The sequence below is a fragment of the Mastomys coucha genome, unplaced genomic scaffold (genome assembly GCF_008632895.1).
Source record: "Mastomys coucha isolate ucsf_1 unplaced genomic scaffold, UCSF_Mcou_1 pScaffold11, whole genome shotgun sequence".
NCBI lineage: Eukaryota > Metazoa > Chordata > Mammalia > Rodentia > Muridae > Mastomys > Mastomys coucha.
Window position 1 is genome coordinate 35018700 of NW_022196893.1, and position 10057 is coordinate 35028756.

Below are 10057 nucleotides of genomic sequence, written 5' to 3' on the forward strand. Positions count from 1 at the left end.
CTTAAGCCTATAATGTTTTAATGTGCAGGGGGACTGACAAGAACTTCTAACTTGTCTTCCTCTATTCACTTTAGTCACTGCAAGTCTTCTTAACTACTATTCCTATAGACTTTCTCATAGTCCAGATATTTACTCTTGGAAATATTTTTTATTCCCTAGTATTAGGCCCCCTTAATGCTTTACTTTCATCATGGAAAGCTTCGAGCTTTTCCTCCTATAATTTTCCTTCCTTTTACTTCCTTCCTCTGTTCTAACCTCTGGGCTTATCCTGCAGCTAAACTTTCTCTCTGTGTTCAGACATGAGTGATCTGAGAGATGAACAGGCCACAGTCTCCTGGGCAGAAGTAGTCCCTGTAGGGTCCTGGAAGTTATCATCACAAAAGAGGAAACATCTTATACCATAAAGTAGAATGGCACCATCCCAGAAGTTGCTCTAACCCAACACTTCAGCCAATTGCCAGATAGCTGCAGTTGAGGGTATCCTCTGATTGGCATTGGCAACCATGTCTCCCTACTTCTTCCCTTATCCCAATATCAACCTGTTGGTGTGGATAGGTATCTGCTTCATGAGGTTAACTTTTTCATCCTCTTTCCTCAGAGTAGGTCCTGTGTCAAGTGTAACAATTGGAGGGTTGAGAGAGAACTTTCCAAGAGTGACTGAGACCCATCCTAGGAAACTTTTCCCCTAAGCCATCTTTTCAGCGGAGTTACTTTTTTAGAGTGTTACATCAGAGCTAAAGCTGAAGGGAGTTGGAGTCCCTGAGGGCCCATTAACCAGTTAGGAGAAGCAGTGGATAAATTTTGAAATAAAAGTGTCTACTAGTTTGTTCAGGATGCCTCAAATCTACTGTCTTACCAAGGCAATTCTTATAAACATTTAACTTGGGATGGCTTATAGTTCAGAGGTTTAGTCTATTATTGTCATGGCAGAAAACATGGTGGTATGTAGACAAACATGGTGCTGGAGAAGGAGCTGAGAGTTCTACATCTTGATCAACAGGCAGCAGGAAGTGAACTGACTGAGACCTCAAAGCTTGCCCCAACAGTGGCACACTCCTCCAACAAGGCCACACCTATTCCAAAAGGCTACACCTCCTCATAGTGTCATTCCCTATGGACCTATGGGGACCATTCTTATTCAAAGCACCACAGGTACCACCCACTACCTGGCTTAAAACATTAGAAACTTATTGTCTCATGAATCTGAAGAACAGATATCCAAAATTCAGGCACCTCTTTCTCATATTCCTTAGTTCTGTAATGAAGACATCTTTCTTCTTCTTACCTCTAGTACCTGTATGAAACCTTTGGCAATCCCTTGTGTTAGAGATGTGTCACTCTACCTGTGCCTTTGTTGTCACATGGATTTTTACCTTGCCTACTTTCACATCAGCTTCTCAGTGTCCCTGTTTCCAAATCTTTCCTTTTGTAAGGTTAGTCCTATCGGATAAGGGGCCTCATCTACTCCAGTATGATCACAGCCAATACATCTGCAATGATCCAAATAAGGCCATAAGTGTGAAACATCCTTCTAGGTTTCCCCCTTAGGGTGGTGGCATTATGTAGGTCCACTACTTAATACTTGCCTCAGTTCTTGATCTGGTGTAAAGACAGAGACTTACTTGGGGATTCCATTTCCTGCACCCTGGGGGTCACTGCTGAAGTTGCCTCTGGGGGTGAAGTAGATAGTGCTAGAGTTTGAATCTCTTCATCAGCATCATCTACAAACACAGAAAGTTACTGATAGTAACAAACTGTAAGAACTTTTATTTTCTCTTGGTACAGTACCAGGGCTCATAGACACCTGATATATGCTTGGTGCTTGACACAGAACTGATATTTCATAAACTCTGTTGTCTTAAGAAGGATGGGATTTCTATATACTGTGATTCTCTACAGGTTAGATTCTAAGCACTGCATGAAGGAAATGGGAGTTATAGGAGTTGTTTTCAGTTGAAAGTGTTAATACCAACAGACTCATAGCCCATTTGTTATCATTTAATCTCATGCTTCTCTTTCTTTTTTTCATAACAAACCTTCTATGCTTCCCCTTGGCTTTACCTATCTGTGTTGTCCTTATCCTTATCCCATTCCAATCTGTGCTACACTCTATTATATTACCTGCTATTCTTTCAACACAGTATTTATGTAAAGCTGTTTGCCTGTTGATGAAGACACAGTGCCTAAGGATGAAGAGCTCCTTTCCCCTAATTGTGCTCATATTGCATTAGGGAGTATTCAGTTATTGGTGTGATGATGTCATGAGGGAAAAATGACACAAAACATGACAATGATAAAATGTGCTATGTTCTTACAGACGAATTTATTTTCAGTTATATATAAACTGAGATCAGATAGATAAAAATATCATTGGCTAAGTAATAATAAGAATTGGCAGGCTAACAAGGGGATGAAGAACATCTTTGGCAGAGAGGAGAGCAAGGAGCAAGGTTTTAGTGTTTAAGGACCAGTAGAGTGGTACTAACCTATCCTGGGTGCAATTAGGAAAGCCTCCTTTCTTCTTGGGGGTGTTTTAGTGTTTCCATTGCTGTGAAAAGATGCCATGACCAAGGCAACTCTTATAAAGGAAAACACTTAATTGGTGCTGGCTTACAGTTTCAGAGGTTTAGTTCATTATCATTATGGTGGGAAGCAGGGAGGCCTCCTGTGGAAGATTAGACACTACTCTTTAGAGGAAGACCTGCTCCATTGATCCAGCATGGTGGATCCTGATGAGAAGAGATTGTCCATGGTTTTAAGGCATTTATTGTCATGGTGGAGAGTGGTGATAAGTGAAACCTGAGGTTAGAGAAGGGGAGCTAAGAGGGTAGAAGAAGCAGAGAAAAGCAGAGAGAGGGAGCAAGGAGAGAAGTAGAGGCCAGCCATGGCCACTTACGGCCACATGGAGAGAGTGGGGTGTGTGTGGGGGAAGGGAATTCAGAGATGGAGAGCAAGAGGGCATGAGAGAGAGGCAAGAATAAGAGAGGCAGGATGGGGCAAGTAGCTCCTTCTATAATGGGCCAGACCTACCAGGTTATTGTCAGGTAACTGTGGGGAGGAGCATACCTGGCTGTTGCCAGGTAACTGTGGGGGTGGAGTCCAGACAGAATACCAGGGGCTTACCTGTAACTGATGGCCACAGAATTATGGAGAGCTGAGGCCTTGTGTCAGGAGCCTTCTGTTCCTTGCAGGAACAACTGCTGGGTCTCCAGGGTTTAAAACTGATTCAACCATAAAATGGGCTTCCTTTCTGGCCCCACATTCTGTTATGTGATTTGAGAGTTGAGATCTCTTAGGTCTCTAATATGGCCAGTAGTGGAAAGGATCCATTTAATAAATGCATGGGCAGGACTTGGCAGTTACTTACTATCCAAGTGCTTGAGTTTGGGAGGCAAAAAATGTTGTGGTAGCTTTACCCACAGTTGGGTATTGCAGGATATTTGATCACACTCTGAACTCTGAAATGTGTTGTTTACTGGAAAAGCCTGTTTTTAGTTGCAATGTAGCTTAGCCATAGCATTGACCTTTAATCCAAGAGCTTTCTGTTTATTGTAAAGAGAATTAAATAAAGTCAACCATAGGTCAAGAGGTGGAGAAGCAATCAGTAGACAGGGAGTGAACATAGGAAAAAACCATAGAGAGTAAGAGGAAGTCAGGAGAATGAATAGAGAGATGCATAGGAAGTAGAAGGGAAGGACATTTAGTTAGGAAGATTTTTGAAATGGATTGGAGAAGGAGAGCATCTTTAGACTTTTGGGACATTGGGTGTGAAGAAGGGTCAGCTGGGTGCTTTCTCTGTCTCTTTGACCTAGTAGGTTTTCACCCAGCATCTGGCTCCTGAGTCTTCATTGGTAAAATCAAATGACTGAGATTTTGTTAAAAACAATAGATAGGAAGGTGAAGGGACAGAGATTTGTGACTGTATCAATACCCTGAGTGTATGTGCTCTCTGTCTGTCTGTCTCTGTCTGTTTTTCTCTGTCTCTGTCTCTGTCTCTCTGTCTCTCTCTCTCTCTCTGTCTTTCCCCCTCTCTCTGTCTGTCTGTCTGTCTGTCTGTCTGTCTGTCTCTCTCTCTCTCTCTCTCTCTCTCTCTCTCTCTCTCTCTCTCTCTCTGTGTGTGTGTGTGTGTGTGTGTGTGTGTATCCTGAAGAGGGAAAACCTTGCCTTCAAATTCCAAGCAGTCTCCATAGCATATTCAACAGGTCAGTAGGAGCTAAATCTAATATTTGGGAGGCTGAGATAAGAGGATTGTGAGTTTTAGGCCAATTTGAGTTACATACTTCCCTCCCCCTTATTTTGCCACCAGTAGCAAAGTTGATATACAAGGATTTTCTAAGAGGGAAATAAAACTTTGAATAGTCCCAGAATACTCACAAAGCAGATTCTTTCCAAATGTCACTGCATGGTCATTTTCTTCTCCTAATCCTCCTGGCCCCTGGAAAAAATGAGAGATACTTATATAATTGAGGATAAATTTGGAGCTAGGAACAGTTATTTTACATAACATTTTAACTACTTTACATCAAACTCCAGGAGAAATGTTATCCTTGTCTTAGTTAGGGTTTCTATTACTGGTAAAAAAAAGACATCATGACCATGGCAATTCTTATAAAGGAAAACATTGAATTGGGGCTGGCTTACAGTTCCAGATGTTTTATGGTGTGAAGCATGGCAGTGTGCAGGCAGACAGACTTGGTGCTGGAGAAGTTGCTGAGATTTATATATCTAGATCAGCAGGCAGCAGGTAGAGCAAGTGAATCACACTAGACCTGGCTTATACACCTGAGACATCAAAGCATAACCCCTATCGACTCACCTTCTCCAACAAAGCCATACCACTTCAACAAGGCCACACCTCCTAATATTACCTTTCCCTGTTGGCCTATGTGGGCCATTTTCTTTCAAACCACCACAATCTCAAATTATAGGACAAAATGTCCCCCATAGGCTGATATGTTTGAGCATCTGGTCTCCAGCTGGTGGTGATATTTGAGGTTGTGGAACCTAGAAGAGGTGGAATATTTCTAGAGCACTGTGTTGCTCTGGGTAGGCTTTGAGGTTTTATAGCCTGGACCCACTTTCTGTACCCTGTATGCTTCCTGAATACTAGGCCCAACCTAAAACTCCTCTGCTCCCATAGCCATGCTTTACCCACCATAATGAACTAAATTAAATAAACTCTTTCTCTTCTAAATTGTCTTTTGTCCCCCAGTGTATTACAGTTATAGATAAGTAACCAATATAGAATAGAGTTGGATAGGTATATGAAGAAAAGAGACACAGGGTGTATATCTGGTGAGGAGCTGGCCTTTTGCAGTTTAGAGCTTCTGATTCTCAGCATAGGTACTTGCTGATGCTTTTCTTCTGCCATTGTCATTGTGGGGCCAGGGAGCCATAGGACTGGGAGAACAGGCCTGAAGCAAGAATGGGGTTGAGGCTTGTCCAAACCGTGGAAATTTCATCCTTTGATTGGCAGGAGTAGGATTGCTCCCTGACTGTCCTGGGCTTGCATATCCTGATGCATGTAGCCCTGTGCCCCCACTCAACAATATTAAAAATCTGAAGTTCAAGGTCTCTTCTGAGATTCATCCAATCACTTAACTATAATCCTCAAAGCAAGACAGGAAACCAGCTGGGCAAACTCCAAACTCTGCATCTCCATGTCTGATGGCAAAGCAGTCTTCAGATCTCCAACTCCTTTTTCATCTTTGTTTATTGTCCTAGGCTGGTTCTACTCCCTGTTAGCAGCATTTCTCAGCAGATAACCCATGGCTCTGGCATCTTGAAAATCTTGGGGTCTCCAAGGCAACTTCAATGTTATAGCTTCTTGTTTCAATGTTTGGGATCCACACATGATCTTCTGGGATCCTCTAAAGAGCTGCTATCACTTCTCCAGCTCTATCCTCTGTAGCACTCTAAGCTCAGGTTGACCCACTCCATGATGCTGCTGTTCTTGGTGATCATCCCATAGTACTGACATCTCCAATACATTGGGGTCTTCCACTGCAACTAGGCTTCACCAATTTAGCCTCTCATATGCTCTCTTCATGGTGCCTAGCATCAAACCCTTTGCATGACCCCTACAACTGAGGCTGCACCAATGGCCTTCCTTGGCCTCTCACAGTGACAAGCCTTGGCTGTTCTTCATGACCCCTTCATTCCTTCAAAACCAGTACCCACCTAGGTGACTCTTACATATTACCAATTCTAGCCTTGGCACGAGGTACAACCTTGTGCTCTCAGAAAACACTTTCCAGAAAATTTCACCTCTGTGATGCTGGTCTCTTCTTAATCACCACCAGTTTCTTAGCTCTAGCTAACCAGCATCAATTGTCCCAGTAGTCCCTTCTGTTTTTCATTTTAAAGCCAGAGCTACATGGCTGAAGCTACCACTTTTCAGGAGCTGGAACATGGCCCCCTTGTTCTATTACATTATCACTAGCCTTCTGTTTTCCAACTCCTACAGTGCCTAAACTTGGCTGTTCTGGATCTTGCTCTGTAGATTGACCTTTTAACTCAAGAGATCTGCATGCCTGTCTCCTGGGATTAAAGGTGTGTACCACCATGCCTGGATCTAAACTTAACTGGGTAGTATCTTGCCCCAAAGTTTCACTCCCTTAATCTGCTATCTCCTAGAACACAGGATTCAGCTTCATTTCACTTCCTGGTGCACCTTTAATACTCAAACCATATTGTAACCCTCCTGGCTTGAGGCCTGCCTCTCATAACCACACCTCTCTGCCCACCTCCTGCTATTTGCTGCGCCTTGCTCCTGGTTCCAGTTACATCGGAAGTCCCGCCTCTACAGAGACCAAAGGAGCTGCTGATTGGGCCGGCCTGCTGTCGAACTTGGGGGAGGGGTTTCGCCTCACCTATTCTACCTGTTGGCATGTAACAAAGAATTCATTAAAATCAAGATGGCTGGGTGACCATACCTCCTTAATGCTGTCATTAAGCCAGGCTGGGATTCCGCCCAGCTGCTCTTCCCAGGAGGCTGGGCGACAGGCGGGCAAAAACCTTTTCCCAAGCGGGAGCGTGCCTGGTAGAGGGGCTGCCGCCCCCTACCCCAGAGAGTGGGTCACGTCTGGTTTATATCTAACTCGGGCTAACCTCAGTGGGACTGAGTGGCGATGCGCGCGCGCGGGGGAGGGGGAGACAGGGTGGGGTGGGCGACGGTCTCCTCCCTCCACCTGGGGCGTCTTTAGCTTGTGGTCAAAACTGGGAGTTCCGTGCACACCTCTCCAGAGAGCAGGAGAGGACAGGTTCCGCGACTGCTCAACCCTACGGGCAGCTCATAACTGCCTGCTCGTTTTCTAGCTTGGCAGGACAGGGCTTGTGCGGTCGTGGGCGGCAAGGGCACTCGCTGGCCTCTTCCAGGGTGACGGTGGGCCAGCTGTCGAGCATGCCCTGTGGCCGGGGGCTCCCCCCACCCTACTCCCGCGGCAAGCGGCAGACGCTGCCTGCCTGGACCACTCACAGTTGCGCAGGACCTCCGAAGCGCGGCAGGAAAACTGGGAGATTCCATTGTTCTGTGCTCAGGGCAGACAGCTAACCAGCTCAAAACAGCCTCAAACTTAAACCCCGCGGGCTGCGTGGGGTTCACGTGGGGGCTGCACACGAACAGGCGGGACCTGGGATCCCACCTCGGCCAGATTTGGCGGTTCAGTAAGCAAAGCTGCCGTGGCCGTCCGTGTGCAGGCGTGCAAGTGTTGGGTTCTGCACAGTGCCATTGTGCGTGCGCATTGTGCGCGTGAGGTTTTGCAACCACTTAGCTCCATCTAGTGATATGATAATAAACTACAGGCTTGTATTTTCTCACAATTACCTAGTTTCACTTTCAGATATCCCAATAGACAGTTCTTTGGAAGTAGAACTCTGTTCTTTCTGGATACAGGTAAATAATAATAGTTAACTAATAATCTAGCCGAGGTATGTGCGCATGCCTTTAATCACAAAACAATAGGCAGAGAAACAAATTTCTAATTATAAATTAAAGGCTGTTTTTATAGGTAATTAAAGACTTAGCTCTAAATTCCTTTTTAATCAATTAATGAGATTCCATTTGGTTTCTAGCTAGTCTTATAGATATATATTCTATTGATTATTAATATACAAGTTACTAGACTTTGTTTTCTTTGTTACATCCATTACTAAAGGCTAGGTTTAAGCAGATACTAACAACACCTGTCCACATATTATTTCATTATACAAATAAGCTTGCTTCTCCTTAACTAAGAGCCCAACTAGTTATGATCAGTGACTTAACTCTAGCCCAAAAATGGGTTGGCATCACTCTGGCACGTTGCCATCTGCTTCCTACTTTGAGACAGGGTTTCTCTGTGTGGCCCTAGCTGTCCTGGGGCTCACTCTGTGGACCGGGCTGGCCTCGGACTTGTGACAGTCTGCCATAGACTTCCATTGAAACTAGGTAAGTACCCCACCTGACTCCAGCTAAATTCAAGCTACAGGCCATACATCTAGTGGTAACTAAATTTTATACAATAGCTATATTTTAAATTATGGGCTTTACACCAGACTTGCTAGCTACAGTTCAGAGGCAGTGAGACACTTAAAGGACTTTGTGGCATATATGTAATGTTTTTTAATATTAATTTTAAAAATATTAATTGTTTATAATTGGGTCTTACCTTCTAATAATTATACTTATGGTTTTTTTATTACATGAAAAATTAAGACTAAGGTAGTAAAAGCTAAAACAGCTGTGGCCAGTGTAGGCTTACTAGTAATTTTATAGGTTAAAAGATATTTATTGCCTTTAATATTGACTAAATAATTTACATTTAAATTCTTTGTCTCTACTCAATACATAAAGCTAATGCCTTGATTTTGCTCAATATAAGCCAATTTTATAAGCCTCATATACATCCTATAAATTAATAAGTAATTAATTATGATACTTATTTCAAGTTACTCTTAGCTAGACCACATTTTATACATCTTTCAAAGGTTACTGGTGAGACTTATAGCCTTTACAGAATATAGAAGAAGCTTATATCACTTGTCTATTGTGATCAATCACATTTCTATAACAAAATTTAATATTTTAATATACAGCTGTTATATATAAATAATAATTATATGATATATTCATTGAGGATATTTTAGAATGTTCTAAAACATTTTTCATTCATTTACAATTAAAAGACATCTATTTCTTCTACTAGCAATTAAATTGGTTATTATTAATTGATATTTGGCTTATTACTTAATAAGATTTTTAGACAAAAACTGATATTTCTCTAAGTAAACAGATTGTCTTGATTTTTACAATATATCACCTCTTTAGCCTTTTTTATAAAAGTTTTCATGTATAAGACACATACTTTATTTTATGTGTGTATAAGTGCACTGTAGCTGTGCAGATGGCCACTAGCTATCGTGTGTGTGTCTGCTAAAGATTAAACTCAGGGACTTCTGCTGATCCTGCTCGCTCCAGGGTGATTAGCTATGGGTGTTTTCAGACACACCAAAGAGGATGTCTGGTATCGTTGTGGGTGGTTGTGAGCCACCATGTGGTTGCTAAGATCCGAACTCAGGACCTTCAGAGGAGCAATCGGTGCTCTGGCCTGCTGGGCCATCTTGCCCAATACTAAGTCACATGTTCTATTCTCATAATTTTCTCCCCGTTTCTATACATATTATCAAATTGTGCGTTCTAGTGTCTATTATTCAAGTATTAAAATTAAGCCTTTTCTTACATATATGGCGCTCATATATGCACACATATATGTATATTTAAATTCTCTATTATGGTATATGATTTTGATCTCAAAATTAATATTAAAATATACACATGTGACTGTTTCTTCTCAGGCTTTCAAGTTATTATTGCTTGAACATAAATGATATATTAATTGGTTTTTGGCTATACTTTTTTTCTCTATATTTAATGTTCCTATGGAACTGACAGGTTGTCAATAATCTATGATTCTCAAAGACAACATTTACTCAATGTGCACCTCACACTTTGAGAATTTTACATTTAAATATTAATATGAGGGGGAATATGCACTCCACCCCAGGAGCGTCTTTGGCT